This window comes from Ursus americanus, chromosome 29, assembly GCF_024610735.1.
Source record: "Ursus americanus isolate L20-20 chromosome 29, mUrsAme1.1.p, whole genome shotgun sequence".
In the NCBI taxonomy this organism is placed as follows: Eukaryota; Metazoa; Chordata; class Mammalia; order Carnivora; family Ursidae; genus Ursus; species Ursus americanus.
The window spans coordinates 9,475,107-9,493,926 of record NC_142155.1 but is presented as its reverse complement, the minus strand read 5'-3'; the positions used below and the strand labels follow the sequence as shown (position 1 = coordinate 9,493,926).

The 18,820-nt window shown below is 38.5% G+C and overlaps 1 pseudogene; it reads left to right on the top strand.

Moving 5' to 3' along the window:
- Nucleotides 1–392: 392 nt before the first annotated feature.
- The window catches only part of LOC123797187 (protein SET-like), a 32,849-nt pseudogene continuing 14,421 nt past the window's right edge, over nt 393–18,820 (top strand).

Sequence of the window (18,820 nt, the reverse complement as noted above, 5' to 3'; positions counted from 1 at the left end):
TATTTATTTATTTATTTACTTAAGAGAGAGAGAGAGAGAGAGAGATAGCACAAGCAGGGGGTAGGGAGTGGAAGAGTGAGAAGTGGGCTTCCCCCTGAGCAGGGATCCTGATGCAGGACTTGATCCCAGGACCCTGAGATCATGACCTGAGCAGAAGGCAGTCACTTAACCAACTGAGCCACCCAGGTGCCCTAAGTAGCAGTATGTTAAAAATGCATATGCACAAATGGGATTAAATCATTTTATACTTTTTTCTTCTAAATGTAATAATGTCTTAAAGATTGTTTCATCATAGCACATAGAGACCTACCTCATTCTTATAATGACTGCATAATTTTTTTATTGCAGGAATGTAGAATAATTTTTTCAGTGAGGGATTTAGTAGTTCAAAGATGGTAAATGACCCACTGAATGGATCATGCTGGCTTGAAGATATTTCTCCCAAGGTAAGGATATAATTTAAACTTACCTCTCTCCTTTTTTTCCCCTGGAAAATAAAAATTCAACTCTACTTATGTTGTTGGAAGTATGATTTTTGGAGATGCTAATGTTAATTTAACATCAGTTGGAATAATAGCAAAAGAATAATGACAACATAAAAATTGTGGCTGGATAATATCTCAAGGTATTAATCTCTACCTTGAATATTCCTTCCATTGTCAGAAGGAGTACCCTGACAACTCCTCCTTCCCCAGTCCTTGTCTCTGGACAAGTGTCATCTGCATCTGAAGCAGCCCCAAAGACTAGGAAATTTATAGAGAAAGGCCAGTAGCTGAAATGTCAGGCTAGGAGATTCAGAGGTTCTTTGAGTTCTCAGAAGCCTGGACTGGAGAACAGGGAAAGGAAGGCAAAGGAACTACTCACAAGAGGAAGGAATGTGGAAAAAAAACCCGGGAGGGGTAGAAGTGGAGAAGAACCACCTGGGAGCTGAGGAATGGGGACTCTGCTCCGAGTGAACATACTGTTCCCAGACACTCTCCCTGGTGTCTGGTGCTTCCTCTCCCTGTTCCTCCCCTAACTCACCACCTGCACCTGATCTTGGAGAGGAAAGCTGGTGGTGGTGAGAAGCTGGGACACCCTAGAAAGTGGGGGATAGTTGTGTTAAGAAAGGAGGCCTCATCCCCCGACCAAGGCTAGGAGTATTCCTGTGACCAGCTCAGTGGTGGACACATAGCTCTCATGCCCAGCACTATCGCCAAAGCGTGGGAAACGCAGAAATGAAGTTAGTGAGTATGGGCAACTGTTTCAAGGAGTTTTGCTATAAAGAGGAGCAGAGACATAAGACCACTGGGTTAAAGGAAGGTGGTAGTTACAATCATTTACAATATCAATCATAATAGAGCCTGAGGCAAGTCCTCCTCCGGACTTTTTAGTTAGGGAAGACAAATATTTTATCTTTTTTACTTAACTCATTTGTGATTGGGTTTTCTGACATTTGCAACCAAAAGAATCCTAACTAATAAAGAGGGTAATTCTCCTTCATTCCTTGGGCAGGGAAACAGAAAAGATCAGTGATCAATGCAAGAGACTTCCGTTTTGGAGGACTCTGAAAATTTCAAATGTTAATATAGAATAATATGTGTCCAGTTTTAATATAGAATAATTTATAGCAATAGATTAAAAAGGATAAATGATTTTGTTCTAATTGGAATCACACTTTGAAATTAATCAGTTCCTAAAAGTGTTATTTCTTTCCTTGAAAAATTTAACACGTGCTGGAACATCATTCCAAGGAAAGTATGATGAATGGAATGTAATGGAGAAGACTGAGAATTGTAGTCAATGCTAATTATTTTTTAATTAAGCAAAACAAAACAAAAAAAGAAACTAAATTAGTGAAAGCACTTGCCTGATAACCTACTGGGAGAATAGGCTCCTAAGCTTCTTACTTCCTCATGATGATCTGGAGTAGTTAATTAAGGAATTATTACCTCAAGTTAGCTTGTTATTGAAAAGAAGGAAAACTGAGCATCTTTTAATTGTTACGGATACATTTAACCAAAGTGATATATCTTTTATAAATTACATCAGCAAACACTTTTTACTTACAGTAGTATCTCTAAGTATATTTTGTTTTGTAAAAAAAGATACTTAATTTTTAGTAGAAAAACCAGCCATGAAGGAAGATTGCCAAAAAGCATGAAGATAGCCCCTTTTGGCTCCCTATATTCCTGATTTTTTCCTTTATGGATGAATGACTTCTTTTTACAGCCTCTTTAAAAGCATGTATTTGCAGAGAACCAAATCTTCTTCCTTCCATTGTGTGTTTCTAAAAAACTAGTATAGAAGGGAATGACCTTAGAAAAATGTCCCTTTTCCTAGGGTGTGAATTTTATATCTTTCTATGTTTTAGAAGGTAGAAATTTTGAAAGGTTATTTTTTCTGTGTGGACAGAAATTCTATAGTGAGCATATCAGGAATATGATTTTATTTCTAGCAGACATCTGTTTATCTAGATTTTAGCAAATGTATCTTTATAGCAGACATCCACTTATCTAGAATCCAAGTATCTAGAAATTTGAAGTAAGCAGATATCCTCTCCACCTCTCATCCCCACTCCCTTTACAACAAGGTCAGGGCTAGGTCGGTGGTTAAGCAAGACAAGTGGGAGGAGACTGAGGACAGGAATCCAAGGTCCGTTATGTTTAGATAAGATACCGGGCCTGATTTTTGAATATGTGGAAGGAAGATCTGAAAGTGAAGCAACTAGCCTATCTGGAGGTCCAAACTGTACTGGTCTCTGCCGGGATTATACTCACTGTTAACAGGTAGTACCACCCAGGCATCTTCTGTTAGCGGAAGTGAGTGCAGGTAACATGGACCTAGAGGGCTCAGCAGCAGCAAGTTTGGGAACTCAGTGATACGGAGCAGAGGTAAGGTAGGGGAATCTCGTTATTGTGATGAACAGCATGTTGTTATTTTGAGGACTGCACACTCCTTGAAGGCAAGGGGGTTTCGATGGTTTCTGTGACCTCCCTAACACCTTGTGTGGTGCATTATAGGCACTTGACACATTGCTGTTAAATGAAAAAAGAAAGCAGAGAGCTCACTTTCTCTTGGGATACATGTGAGACAGTATGATTTATTCAGAAACTGGGTGTGAAGGAAGGACTTGGGATAAACGGCACAAAAAAAACCTGGGCTTTGGCTGATGGGGCATTAAATCATCAGGATACAGTGGGTACCATTGGTTCATTCATCCAACAGCTATTTATGGAACATCTACTCTGTGTCATGTGTCACACTAGGTGTTTACAGAGTAGTGAACAATACAGATGGGATTTCCCTGGGAGCACTTAGGCTCTATCAGGAAGACTGGCATTCTACAAATAATTAACCATTAGTGATACATGCTCAGAAGACACGCACATTGCTATGAGAATGTGCAATAGAAATGCTTGGATGGGGTGTGAGCAGAAAGGCTTCCTTAAATAACATTTGATCTTGCATATGCAGACTTGGATGGTGACTTGGGCATGAGTAGAAGTGGGCAGAGAGATAGATGTTCAGAAGGAGAATCATACTGAAGTTGCTAAATCATTGTAATGAAGAAGATAGCAGTGTCAGGGATTAACTCTAAATTTTTGGCTTGGGAAAGGTTGACCCAATGCTGAGAAAGAGAACTGTGTTTTATTTTGAACTTACTCCAGCTAGAGTTTTGTTTTCACCATTTCAGCCAAACTGCCCTTATCAATAGTGATTTTCCAAATGGTCAGATCCAGTGGTTAATTCTTTTTTTTTTTTTTTTAAGATTATTTATTTATTTATTTGACAGAGATAGACAGCCAGCGAGAGAGGGAACACAGCAGGGGGAGTGGGAGAGGAAGAAGCAGGCTCCCTGCGGAGGAGCCCGATGTGGGACTCGATCCCGGAATGCCCGGATCACGCCCTGAGCGGAAGGCAGACGCCTAACGACTGCGCTACCCAGGCGCCCCTCAGTGGTTAATTCTTATCCCTCATCTCACCTTCCTGTTAAAGAGTTGGACAGAGCCGGTCATTCTCTCCTTGAAACACTTTCTTGGTTAGGCGGTAGTGGAGCCCTTCATCTCCAGGGTTTTTTTTTGTCTTACCAAATGCTCCTTCTCAGCCTCATTTGTTGGATTGTTCTCATCTTTGCAATCTTTAAAGGTTAGAAGGCCTCCAAGGGTTGCGTCCTTGGGTCATTTCTTTTTTTACTCCCTAGGTGAGTTCATCTAAATCTTGGCTTTAAAATCTCTTTGCTGCCCACTTCTCTTCACCTCTTGCTTGGCCCCACACCCCATAGCCTTCTCTTCTGTCCTCGAACCTACTATTTCCACAGTCATGCCACCCCATCCGTGTATGACAACTCCAATTTTCCAGTTGCTCAGACCAAAACCCTTGAAATCACTCTTGATTCCTTTCTTTCATATCCCACATCCAGTCTGTCAGAAAATCCTGATGGCACGCTCTTTGAAACATACTCAGAATCCAGCTACTTCTTACTACCCTCTTTGCAATTACCCCAGTGTGAGCACCATCATCTCTCACTTGGATTATGGTAGCAGCCTTCGAACTAGAATCTCGCTTCTGTCCTTGATCCAGTGTAGTCTGTTCCCCATACATACATCCCCGTACGGGGGATCCTTCCAAAAAAGAAAAGAAGTGATATAGTCATCCTTCTAACTTAAAACATACCATGGCTTTCTACTTCATGCTCTGTACAAGTCAAAGTTCTTACTAAGGACTAATTGGCTTTATATTATTTGGCTTTCTGCTACCTCTCCCATGTTATCTCTTAAAGTCTTCTCTGACCATCCTGTCTCAAATTGCACAGTCATCTTTCCCACCTCCCATCACTATCTATCCTCTTACTCTGGTTTATTTTCCTGTACAGCACTTGACACCATTGGGCCTTTTAGTTTATAATCTGCTTCCCTTCCTTGCAATGTGAGCTTCAAGTTCACTGGGATTTGGTCTCTGTGTTTTACCCCAGGGCCTTGACTAGTACTTAGCATAGATGATAGGCTCAGTAAGTCAATATTGGACAAATGAAAGAAGCTCAGAAAGATCCACATCTGACTACAAATGCTTTGAAGAACAATAAATTGAATGTGGATTTTCTTCAGGGGTTGGTGACAGGGAACTTTAAGACATAGGATAAAGGAAGATTTTTTGAAATTTCTTTCATTATTTCTCAAGGCCACCCTCATTTCTTTTTCTTTTTAAAAATTTATTTATCTAGCCTCCCTCCTCATATGAATTTTACAGACCCTCCTTACTTTCTCTGCTTCTCTTTCATCTGTTGCTTATGAAAATAATTTTAGCTGTAGTCTACTGGTTCTTTATGTTTGGACTCTAGAACCCGCAGCATTAGTATTACTGGGAACTTGTTAAAAATGCCAATTATAAAGGCTCACCCTAGACCAAACGAATAAGAAACTCTGGGATGTGGCCCGGCAACCTATGGCCCTTCCCGTAGCACCACTCTCCTTTCCAACCACATCCCCACCTGCCTCCTAAAGGTCCAGTGGTTCACTGAGAAAGTTTAGAACACTTTCCTTAGAAGGTGTGTGTGTGTGTCTGTGTGTGTGTGTGTTTTATAAAGGATTGCAAATTTTTGTAACATTACATATCTTTGCATGTCACAGGTTAATTGCCTGCAACATTTGCAAATGACGAAGAGCTACATGTCATGTTTTATCTCAAACCCCTCGTGAGCTTCCAGATGGAGGGGAAGTCACTGATGCTGGTGCTCGCCATGGGTCTGTTGCTCCAGGCACAGTTGCTCTCCTGGTGCTTCTGGGGGGCATGTGGCACTCTTGCCACTTAGGGCTGCTTCCCTCAGGCTTCAAGTTGATTTGCTGTTAGCATTATTTTTTCCATTCTCAGACTCTTTCGAGAGTCATAAAAGTATGTTTTCCATAAAATTGATATATGTGCCTTCATGATCCAACTAACCTCTGGGCTAGTTGATCAGTTGTCAAGAAAGTGTATTCTAACCATTCTAGTTAATACAAGTTTATTATACAAAACTCTTATTTTATAAAAATGGTGCTCAGAGAAAATGAGAAGTTTTCTGTGACAATGAAGACAATAAGTTAGACTAAGCAGAAACAAAGCACTCACTTGATATTTAAGCCAAAAGAGAAAATTCTTTCATTTTCCATAGGGAGCAAGAGGCCATTTGATCATGTCACAACTGCAGACCCTGAAACAATTTGGAAATTTTTACTGTTGACATTTTGGTTAATATCCTTCCATTTTTTCCCCCAATGCATGGGAATATATCAGGAGAATTATCTACTGCATGCTTTTATTTAAACAAATACTGGCCTATCCTATGCATAGTTTATTTAATTCATCTCCTATTACTGAATATCTAGGCTCTTTCCAGTTTTCAGTTGTGAACAAAATTGTTTATATGCCCTTGGTATTTATGTGATTAATGATATAAAGAAGTGAAATTGCTAGGTCAGAATTTGTATGTGCATTTAAATTTTTGATAAATTGCTACATTTACTTCCAGAAAGCCTACACCAATGACCATTTCCAACTATACCCAGCAGAAATCTCTTTTTTTCTTTAGCCCTTTGCTAATAACAATATTAAAAAATCCTTAAACTCTGCCAACTGGAGAGCTAAAATATGATCCGGTATTATTAAAGTTTGCATTTTTTGATTAATGCTGATGTTGCACATCTTGCTATTTATCAGCCACTGACAATTTTTAGACATCTCTTTATGCTTCCTGTTCTGTTCTATTGGAATAATTATCTTAATTATAGTGATCATATATATTTATATGATATATAATTAAGCTATGTATGGTAAAGCATATAAAGCATATTAAGTATATATAATAAAGCCTATTAACTGTTCATCATGTATGTTTCAGAACTTTTTTTCCAAATGTCATTTCCCTTTGTATTTATTTAAAGGTATTTTAAAATATTTTCTTGCCATGAAAATTTTTGTTTGTTAAATATGCCAGTCCTTCATTGTGAATTCTGCCTCTGTTGTCATGCTTAGGAAGGGTTTTTTTTCCATCTTATTTAATTCTCTGTTTATTTCCAATAGTTTTTTTTCCAGTTAGTACCTTGAATTTCCTAAGGAGGGAGAAACCGTATCATGTGCAAATAATACTTTTTCTCCTTCTTGGCAAATTAAAAAAACTCTTTTAATTTTTATTGGTTTAATTCTTTTAGGACATATAGAAAATTTTAAAATAATAGTGGCTGTCCCAGGTATGCTTGTTTTATTTCTGTTATAGGAGCTGGATAATGCAAAATATTTTAGAAGTAATCTTTGCATATCATCATTTTGTATTATTTCCTTCTGTAAAAGCTTCATGTTATTAATTTATGTTCAACTCATGCCTATTTATTCTTACTTGTTTCCTCTTTCCCTTTCTCATATTTGTATGGTTCATTTTTTTCCTCATGCGAAGCTGTACATGGTATTCAGTATCCTCTAATAGTAATATTTTTCTCTTCAGGCTAAGTCTTTTTGATTATTCCTCCCCCCCCCGGTATGATAGTAATTCATCTAATTTGGAATATTTTATAAATATAAAAACGAATTTTTGATTTTTAAATTCCAAATTATCAATAAAAATAATGAATCAAATAGAAACAAACTCCCTATGGTAATTAGTATCCATAGATATTCCTGGACAGTCTATCTTTTATGTAAAGAGATGTGTCAGGATTCTTTGCTGTTTTTTTCTGCCTGAAATATACCCCCTGACTTGCCTACTGACCTTTTTCTTCCCAGCTCCCTAGCTCAATAGCAGCATGTTTGCCTTTTCTTTAGACTCTGACTTTTCTGACTTTTGCAACTTTAAGAGTGTGACCACCAATTTGTGCTTGCCTAGATTGCAAAATTTAAAGGTTAGAGTATACACATAAAAATCCAAGAGGGTCATGTATATTTTTAATATAACCTGAATATGTTCCTAATCAGAAATTATTTTGTGTAGTTTGTTTGCTTGACGTGGTCTCTGATGTTATTGCTGATATTTACATTCATTGGGCTCATTAATGAAAGTCAGACATATTTGTAGTAGTGTCTGGAAGAGGGACACCTGGGTGACTCAGTCAATTAAGCGTCTGCCGTCGGCTCAGAGTCCTGGGATCGAGTCCCACTTTGGGCTCCTTGCTCAGCGGGGAGCCTACTTCTCCCTCTTGCTCTGCCTCTGCCTCTCCCCCTGCTTGTATGTGCGTGCTGTCTTTCTCTCTGTCAAAATAAATAAATAAAATCTTAAAGAAATAAAAAAGTAGTGTGGAAGAAACTGAGGGACAAATCAGGGAATTTGAGCTGCTGATGGAATCTCTCAGTTTATGTTTCTTTCTTCACAGTTAGATTTAGTTATAGTATTAGTGATGCTAAAATATCTCAATGACACTTTCAAACATCCCTTATTTTACCATTCCCAATTTATTCTTTCCCTCTGCTTTGCATTTTTCCTTCACTTTTGATATTTTCTTTCCTGCTAGTATAGTGGAGTTTTGTGATTTGCATCACTTTGTCTTCTGTAAATATTCATTCCATATACCTGTTTTCATGACCAACTTTACTCCAGAGCTCCAGGCTCACTCTGAAAAAAATAAAGAAAACGATGCTTTCCAAAATGTGGCTGCATCTTTTTGGTTGTGTGTGGGTTAGCATAGCCACATTAATGTGTAGTTGAAACTTCAGTAATTTTGTTTCTCTAAATAGGTCAAATTAAAAACAAAACAAAACAAAACAAAACCCCAAACACAAGCCTTTCTTTCCCCCTTTTGATGTTTCTGCTGTTACCAGCAGAGTAGATTTAGAAAGGGCCACACATTTTCTGTCCAGGCTAGAGTGTAGGGGTGAAATTGTGAGGTTGCATTAACTTTTTTCATTTCAACAAGCATTTTTGTGCAGCTTTCTCAAGTGCTGGCCTCTTTTGTGAATTGGGTCTAGGGAATACAGAGCTCTGCATCTGAAATCCCCCGCCCTGTCCATTGGCTGAATTTCTTCCCTGAGGCCATCACCATTAGTTTAGAATATATCGGCCCTGAACACCACAGCAGAGGCTTGGAGAATACCAAATTCAAACTATGAAGGTAATTCAAATGTGTTGATTCTGTAGAAGTATTGGCATTATATTTCGGGTTCCAGCACATTACTGATTACAGTTTTTGTTTTAGTTTATTGGAAAAAAGTTTCGAATACTTATTATTTATAGCAGACAGTTTGGAAAATTTCCATTATAATTTTCAATTGATATTCATGTATTGGTAAAGAACACACAAAAATTTTCACTCTGAGCTCATCTGTTTTCTACTATGGTTACTGTTTCATCAGGGAAATTCACAAGAATGCACCATTGCATAAACATCAAGAAAAGAAGTTAGAATATGTTATCTCTTATTGGTTGTCTGAAATAAAGGGAACCCAGAGGGGCAACTTCTAAAAGTCATTGACAAAATATTTTTTCTGGAAGTCCAGCTTCATTTTTCGGTCATCAAATGAGGTCTGGGACACCTCTGTTTACAAATGATTTACTTTCTTAGAGCATTTATTGTGTAATTAACATCTAATTGCTTTTGTCATTTAAACAAAGGTGAAGGTTTACTTTTGCAATTTCCTTCCAGCAGACAATTAGAGAGTTCTATGTTAGAAATGATAAATCTGTAGCTCTAAGGTTTTTTCCTTCTTTCTTCTCCCCTTTCTGTTCTTTGGTTTCCTTCATCTTCTTTCTTTTCCCCTTTCTACTTTATTTCTCTGCAGTCACCATTCATTAGTCTACCATCTTCAGCCTATAGCCATCCCGAGCAGTATCTGGGATGGACTCTTTTTTGTGCCCTTTATTGAAATCTGTTTCTTCTCTTTCTTTCTTTATCCCTGTTACATGGCAATTATTACAAACAAATATTGCTAATCATTGTTATTGGCTAACTGGACAAAAGATTAACACTCCATTATTCGGAGAACTTTGAAAGACATCTTTGCTTTAAAATACATCCTTTACCCTGAACTTTTGTACCACTGACTTTTATTTAAGGATGTAAGAAAAAGACGGGTGTTTTCAATAGCAGTGTTCAAGAAGATATTGTTGAACAGTAACATGTACCCATGATCTAACTTGTTACCTATCAAGAGTGTGAGGCAACTGGTTAATTTTGAAGAGAGAGAGACATTCAGACATGATAGCATGCAGCCTCAGAGTGACTGTAATGAAGGCAAAGCAGGAAGAAGGATTATGGGGCAAGATATGGACACTGGGAGACTGGGAAAGTGGGATCAAATTTTCATGTGGGGGGATTCCTCAAAACAAAGCATACCAAAATAAAACCAAGTAATGGAAGACATGTGCTATCTTCCAAATTTTGCCCAGGGCAGACTCAGCCTGATTCACACTTAGACTTCTGACTTCCAAAACATGCCCTTTGACCAGTAACCACTCACTTAAGACATAAAGCAGCTGGGCCTTGTTTTGGAAGTTTGGTGGCCTGGGAATTTTAAATGATAAATGGTAAACAAAGCTTACCGTAAAATAAATAAGATGCATCTTAATTTAGCCTGCAAATATTTAAGTGAATGGACTCTAATAAACTTTCTGACTAGGCTTGATAAGTTCTTGGGAAATTGATGTAAGTCCAACAGAGAAACATGGTGGGGTCATTTATTGGTCTTCATGATTAGAAAACTTTGTAAAGGATGAAATTTTTTTTTGGTGACAAAATTAAAAGAGTTACAAGACAATGATTTGTCAGTGTTTGCATATATATGGAAAAATGCTAACAGGAGATGGAGATAAAAAACTTAACATACAATATGTAATTTATTCTTTCTAGATAAATATGCAGATGCAGGGTTTCTAATGTGCATCATTCTGGCATCCTGTTTCATATGCAACAGAAAACTTGGTGTGAAAAAGATCCAAGAAAGTATTGGTTGTAATTCATGGTGCCTTTTTCCTACAATGAAAGAAGATAAAAATTCTTTGAAGTCTGTGGTGGTTAGGCTTCCCTTATTAGCTTGAAACATTATTGTCTCATTCTCCTTTCCCCTTCTATCTAATCAGTTAACAATTTCTGGCAATTCTTCTCCATGCTTTGTCACACACATTCCTTTCTTTCCATTTCTACTGCGGCTGCCTGTTTAGGCCTGTTGCTCCTTCATTTGCATCTCTTCGGGGAATTGTTGCAAATGCGTCTCCCCATCCAAGCTCTCCTCATTTTTCCCATCTAAGTTAAAACATGATATTTTCATTCACTTTATTTTAGCTATTCTGGTAGGTGTGAAATGGTGTGTCATTGTGGTTTTATCTTGGGTTTCTTGAATAATTAGTGAGTTTGAACACGTTTTTGTGGTTAGTGGTCATTTGGATATCCTTTTTGTGAAATGCCTATGAAATCTCTTGCCCAATTTTCTATTAGGTTATCTGTCTTATTCTTATTAATTAAAAGAACTTTTTATGTATTATGGATACAAGCCCTTTGTAGATTATATGTGTGTGAGGCTTTTCTACCAGCCTGTGGCTTGCTTTTTCATTTCCTTTATGGTGTCTTTTGATAAACAAAATTTACTGATTTTAATATTGCCCAATTCATCAATCTTTTCCTTCATAATTACTACATCTTATGTCCTACTTAAGAAATAATTGACTCAAAAATCGTAAAAATAGTAGTCTGTGTTATCTCTTTGACACTTTATTGTTATTTTTTTTCATTTCAGTGCATAATCTATCTGGAATTGATTATTGTGTATGGTGTGATGTAGGAGTTAAGTTACACTTTGTTCCACTACATCAGATTGCCAGAAATATCAGGCACTGTACCATTCATAAAAAAAGATTATGACTATATCAGATTGCCACTAAACCATTCATGAAAAAGGCTTTGTGTACTGTGCTATAGGGCCAACTTTGTCTTTAATCATGTTTCCATAAATGTGTGGGTCTTCTTTTTGACTCTCTATTCTGTTTTATTGGTCTACTTGTCAAAATTTTGCCAAAACCATGCTGTTTTGTTGATTTTCTTAAACAGAAAAAAAGTACTTTTCTGGATTTATCTCAAGAAAACACAAGGGCGGTGAAGTATATTAACATTTTATATATATATATATATATATATACCATTTATTGAGGTATAATTTACATACAGTAAAATTCATTCTTTTAGGTGTACAGTTCTAAGACTTTTGACAAATGCATACAGCCATATATCCTCCATCAAATCAAACTATAGAATGTTTCCAACATTCTCAAAGTTCCCTTAGGCCCCTTATAGTCAATCTTTTTCGCTACTTAGCCTTTGGCAAGCTTCAGCCTATTTTCCGTTCCTATAGTTTTCATTCTTTCAGCAGCATCTTTTGAAGAGCAGATATTTTAAATTTGGACTAAATACGATTTATCAGCTTTTCTTTATGGATCATGCTTTTAGCGTTGTATCTAAGGACTCTGTCTGATGTCACAAAATTTTTACTCTGTTTTGTAATTTTGGGTTTTACATTTAAGTCTATAGTCCATTTTGAGTTAATTTTTGTATAAGATGTGAAATGTGAATCAAAGGTTCTTTTCTGTGTTTTTTGCACATGATTATTAAATATCCAGTTGTATATGGATTTTTCAAGTCGCCATGTGTGGAAAAAACTTTCCCTTTTTTTCACTGAATTGCCTCTGGGCCTTTGTAAAAAATCAATGGGCTATATCTAGTTTTTTCCTATATTTGTGTTTCCACATACATTTTATTTTTTATTTTCATTTTTTTAATTTTTTAATTTTTATTATCCTTTATTTTTATTTTTTTATTATTTTTTTATTTTTTTTTAAAGATTTTATTTATTTATTCGACAGAGATAGAGACAGCTAGTGAGAGAGGGAACACAAGCAGGAGGAGTGGGAGAGGAAGAAGCAGGCTCATAGCGGAGGAGCCTGATGTTGGGCTCGATCCCATAACGCCGGGATCACGCCCTGAGCCAAAGGCAGACGCTTAATCGCTGTGCCACCCAGGTGCCCCTATTTTTTTATTTTTAAAAATTTTTTATTATGTTATGTTAGTCACCATTCAGTACATCCTTAGTTTTTGTTGTGGTGCTCCATGATTCATTGTTTGCGTATAACACCCAGCGCTCCATGCAATATGTGCCCTCCTTAATACTCATCACTGGCCTATCCCAATCCCCCACCCCCTCCCCTCTGAAGCCCTCAGTTTGTTTCCCAGAGTCCACAGTCTCTCATGGTTCATTTCCCCTTCTGTTTACCCCCCTTCATTCTTCCCTTCCCTCTCCTACCAATCTCCCTGCTATTTCTTATGTTCCATAAATAAGTGAAACCATATGATAATTGTCTTTCTCTGCTTGACTTATTTCACTTAGCATAATCTCCTCCAGTCCCATCCATGTTGCTGCAAATGTTGGGTAATCATTCTTTCTGATGGCTGAGTAATATTCCATTGTATATATGGACCACATCTTTATCCATTCGTCTGTTGAAGGGCATCTCGGCTCCTTCCACAATTTAGCTATTGTGGACAATGCTGCTATGAACATTGGGGTGCATATGGCCCTTCTCTTCACTACGTCTGTATCTTTGGGGTAAATACCCAGTAGTGCAATTGCTGGATCATAGGGTAGCTCTATTTTTAACTTTTTAAGGGACCTCCACACTGTTTTCCAAAGTGGCTGTACCAACTTGCAATCCCACCAACAGTGTAAGAGGGATTCCCTTTTTCCACATCCTCTCCAACATTTGTTGTTTCTTGCCTTGTCCATTTTTGCCATTCTAACTGGCATAAGGTGGTATCTCAATGTGGTTTTGATATGAATTTCCCTGATGGCTAATGATTTTGAACTTTTTTTCATGTGTCTGTTAGCCATTTGTATGTCTTCATTGGAAAAGTGTCTGTTCATGTCTTCTCTGCCCATTCTTTGATTTGATTATTTGTTTTTCATGTATTGAATAGTTTGAGAAGTTCCTTATAGATCTTGGATACCAGTCTTTTATCTGTAGCGTCATTTGCAAATATCTCCTCCCATTCTGTGGGCTGCCTCTTAGTTTTTTTGACTGTTTCCTTGGCTGTGCAGAAGCTTTTTATCTTGATGAAGTCCCACAAGTTCATTTTTTCTTTTGTTTCTCTTGCCTTTGCAGATGTGTCATGAAAGAAGTTGCTGTGACTGATGTCAAAGAGGTTGCAGCCTATGTTCTCCTCTATGATTCTGATGGATTCCTGTCTCACATTGAGGTCTTTCATCTATTTGGAGTTTATCTTTGTGTATGGTGTGAGAGAGTGGTCAAGTTTCATTCTTTTGCATGTAGCTGTCCAATTTTCCCAGCACCATTTATTGAAGAGACTGTCTTTTTTCCACTGGATGTGTTTTCCTGCTTTGTCAAAGATTAGTTGCCCAAAGAGCCGAGAGTCCATTTCTGGAGTCTATTCTGTTCCATTGGTCTATGTGTCTGTTTTTGTGCCAGTACCATGCTGTCTTTGTGATCACAGCTTTGTAGTATAGCTTGAAATCAGACAACGTGATGCCCCCAGCTTTGTTTTTCTTTTTCATCATTTCCTTGGCTATTCGGGGTCTTTTCTGGTTCCACACAAATTTAAGGGCTGTTTGTTACAGCTCCTTGAAAAATGTCATTGGTATTTTGATCAGGATGGCATTGATTGTGTAGATTGCTCTGGGTAGCATAGATACTTTATGTTTATTCTTCCGATCCATGAGCATGGAATGTTTTTCCATCTTTTTGTGTCTTTTTCAATGTCTTTCAAGAGTGATCTGTAGTTTCTAGAATATAGATCCTTTACCTCTCTGGTTAAATTAATTCCGAGATATCATATGATTTTTGGTGCTATTATAAATGGAATCGATTCACTAATTTCTCTTTCTTCAGTCTCACTGTTCGTGTATAGAAATGCAACTGATTTCTAAGCATTGATTTTGTATCCCGCCGCATTACTGAATTGTTCTATAAGTTCTAGTAATTTGGGGGTGGAGTCTTTTGGGTTTTCCATATAGAGTATCATGTCATCTGCGAAGAGAGTTTGACTTCTTCTTTGCTGATTTGAATACTTTTTATCCCTTTTTGTTGTCTGATTGCTGTTGCAAGGACTTCTAGTACTATGTTGAATAATAATGGCAAGAGTGGGCATCCTTGTTGTGTTCCTGATCTTAAGGGAAAGGCTTTCAGCTTTTCCCCATTGAGAATGATATTTGCTGTAGGCTTTTCATAGATGGTTTTTATGAAATTAAGGACTGTACCCTCTATCCCTACACTCTGAAGGGTTTTAATCAGGAAAGAATGCTGTATTTTGTCAAATGCTTTTTCTGCATCTATTGGAAGGATCATATGGTTCTTGACTCTTTTCTTGTTGATGTGATTTGTCATACTGATCGATTGCGAATGTTGAACCACCCTTGCATCCCAGGGATGAATCCCAGTTGGTCATGATGGATAATCCTTTTAATGTACTGTTGGATCCTATTAGCTAGGATCTTATTGAGAGTTTTGGCATCCATATTCATCAGGGATATTGGTCTGTAATTCTCCTTTTTGATAGGGTCTTTGCCTGGTTTGGGGATCAAGGTAATACTGGCCTCATAGAATAAGTTTGGTAATTTTCCTTCTGTTTCTTTTTTTTGAAACAGGTTCAGATGAATAGGTATTATTTCTCCTTTGAATATTTGGTAGAATTCCCCAGGGAATCCGTCAGGCTCTGGACTCCTGTTTTTGGGGAGGTTTTTGATCTCTGCTTCAATCTCTTCATAATTAATCGGTCTGTTTGGATAATCAATTTCTTCCTGTTTCAGACTTGGTAGTTTATAGGTTTCCAGGAAGGCATCCATTTCTTCCAGTTTGTTTAATTTATTGGCATATAGTTGTTGATAATAGTTTCTAATGATTGTTTCTATTTCCTTGATGTTAGTCGTGATCTCTCCCCTTTCATTCATAATTTTATTAATTTGCATCCTTTCTCTATTCTTTTGAATAAGTCTGGCCAGTGGCTTATCGATCTTATTTATTCTTTCGGAGAACCAGCTTCTAGTTTTGTTGATCTGCTCTACTGTGCTCCTGGTTTCTAATTCATTGATCTCTGCTCTAATCTTGATCAACTGCCTTCTCGTGTATGGGTTAGGCCTTTTCTTCTGTTTCAGCTCCAGCTTCTTGAGGTGAGAATATAAAAGCAGCATTTTAGATTTTTCTGTTCTTTTGAGTGAGGCTTGGATGGCTATGTATTTTCCCCTTAGGACTGCCTTTGCAGTGTCCCATAGGTTTTGGTCCAATGTGTTTTCTTTCTCATTGGCTTCCATAAATTGCTTAAGCTCATCTTTAATTCCCTGATTTACCCAATTATTCTAAAGCAGGATGGTTCTTAGTTTCCAAGTGTTTGAGTTTCTTCCAAATTTTTCCATGTGATTGAGTTCCAGTTTCAAAGCATTGTGGTCTGAAAATATGTAGGGAATAATCTCAGTCTTTTGGCATCAGTTGAGACCTGTTTTGTGACCCAATATATGGTCTATTCTGGAGAATGTTCCATGTGCATTCGAAAAGAATGAGTATTCCGTTGTTCTGGGGTATAGTGTTCTGTATATATCTATGAGGTCCATCTGGTCCAGTATGTCATTCAAAACTCTTGTTTCTTTGTTGATTTTCTGCTTGGGTCATCTGTCTGTTTCTGAGAGCAGAGTGTTCAGGTCCCCTACTATTAACATATTATTATCTATGTGTCTTTTTATTCTGGTTAAGAGTTGACTTGTGTATCTGAATGCTCCCCTGTTGGGGGCATAGATATTTATAATTGTCATATCCACTTGTTGGATACATCCTGTAAGAATAATATAGTGCCCTCTGTGTCTCTAACTATAGTCTTTAGTTTAAAATCCAATCTGTCTGATATGAGAATTGCTACCCCAGCTTTCTTTTGAGGTCAATTGGCATGAAAAATGGTTCTCCATCCCTTCACTTTCAGTCTGGATGTATTTTTAGGTTCAAAATGAGTCTCTTGTAGACAGCATATGGACGGGTCATGTCTTTTTATCCAATCTGCAACCCTGTGGTGTTTTATGGGAGCATTTAGGCCATTCACATTGAGAGTGATTATTGAGAGATATGATTTAGTGATGTCATGTTGCCTGTGAAGTCTTTGTTTCTATAGATTGTAAATTTCTGTTCTGTATCACTCTTGGGGTCTTTTTACTTTTATAGAACCCCCCTTAATATTTCTTGTAGGGTTGGCTTGGCGGTCACATATTTTTTCAGTTTCTGCCGGTCTTGGAAGGTACTTGTCTCTCTATCCATTCTGAATGACAGCCTTGCTGGATAAAGGATCCTTGGCTGCATGTTCTTCTCACTTAAATATCTGAATATATCTTGCCAGCTTTTTCTGGCTTGCCAGGTCTCTGTAGATAGGTCTGACATTATTCTGATGTTCTTCCCTCTGTAGGTGAGGATTCTTTTCCCCCTGGCTGCTTTCAAGATTGTATCCTTAGATCTAATATTTGTGAATTGTACTATTATGCGACATGGAGTTGGTCTGTTCTCATTGATCTTGGGAGGGGTTCTCTCCGCTTCTTGGACATGAATGCTTGTTTCCTTTGCCAGATTAGCGAAGTTCTGAGTTACAATTTGTTCAAATATCTCTTCTAGACCTCTCTGTTTCTCTACTCCCTCAGGGATGCCGATGATTCTGACATTGGAACGTTTCATTGAGTCACTAATCTCCAGTAATCTACATTCTTGAGATTGGATTTTTTTGAGCCAAGTTTCCATTTTTTCCTTCTTTTCTATCTTCCCATCTTCCAGTTCACTAATTCGTTCTTGTCCCTCATTTACCCTGGCCATCAGAGCATCCAGTTTAGACTGCGTTTGATTCATAGCATCTTTAATTTCTGCCAGATTCACTCTCATTTCCACCTTTAGAGATTCTATATTCTTGTTAATATTTTTTTCAAGCCTACACATCATCTTGACCATTGTTACTCTGAACTCCATTTCTGACAGTTTGGTTATATCCATATCCATTAGTTCTTTGTTGGGGGGGGGATTCCTCCTCCTTGTCATTCTGCTGAGGAGAGTTTGCGGGGATGCCCAGAGCCCAAATTATTGACCAGGACCCAAGCAATGTGCACTTGTTTTATAGGAACCTTAGGGATATGGGCTTCTTGATTTTTCAGCCTGCCTTCTGGGGGAGGGGCCTGCCGCGCTGATACTCAGGCAACCCTGCTTGGGTAGAGTTGCTCCGTCCCCTGTGAGGGGGGATGGGGATGGGCACAATGTGAACCGGTATTTCCGGACTTTTGTTCCCTGGTGGCTTTCCCTGGCAGTTTTCTGTGACTCTTCTGAGAGTCAGAGCGGCAGTGGCCGTATCCTAGCCTCTGTCTCAGAACAGAGAGATTTCAGTCTGCTCTCCACTGAGCTCTCCTGGCCACTCTAACTCTGTTTCCGTCAGTGCTGCTAAAAACCCTGCAGCGTCCCGGGATGTGCGCCCCACAGCCGCTCCCCCAGCCCTTGCTTCCAGGGCTGGCACGTCTCTGTCCTTTGTGCCTCTAACATCGCCAGCCGCCCCCGTTCCTGTGTGCTCCCAAGCTCCCTGTTTCAGTCTGGTCGCATGTGCTCGGGAGCTCCAGTTTTCAGTCTGGTCGCAAGTGCTCCCGAGCTCCTGGTATCAGTCTAGTTTGTGCGCGTGCTCCTGACCTCCCGATTTTCAGTTTGGCTGCTCGTGCACTCTGGAGCTCCGGGTTTCAGACTGGTTTCAGTGAGTGCTCCGGAACTCCCAGTCTCAGTCTGGTGTCTCGGGTGACACTGGTCTGGGAGTGCGGCCTGCTCCCCAGTGCACGTGGCTACTGCTTCCTGGCGCCCGAGTGGGGCAGCTCCCTCCCCCTTCCA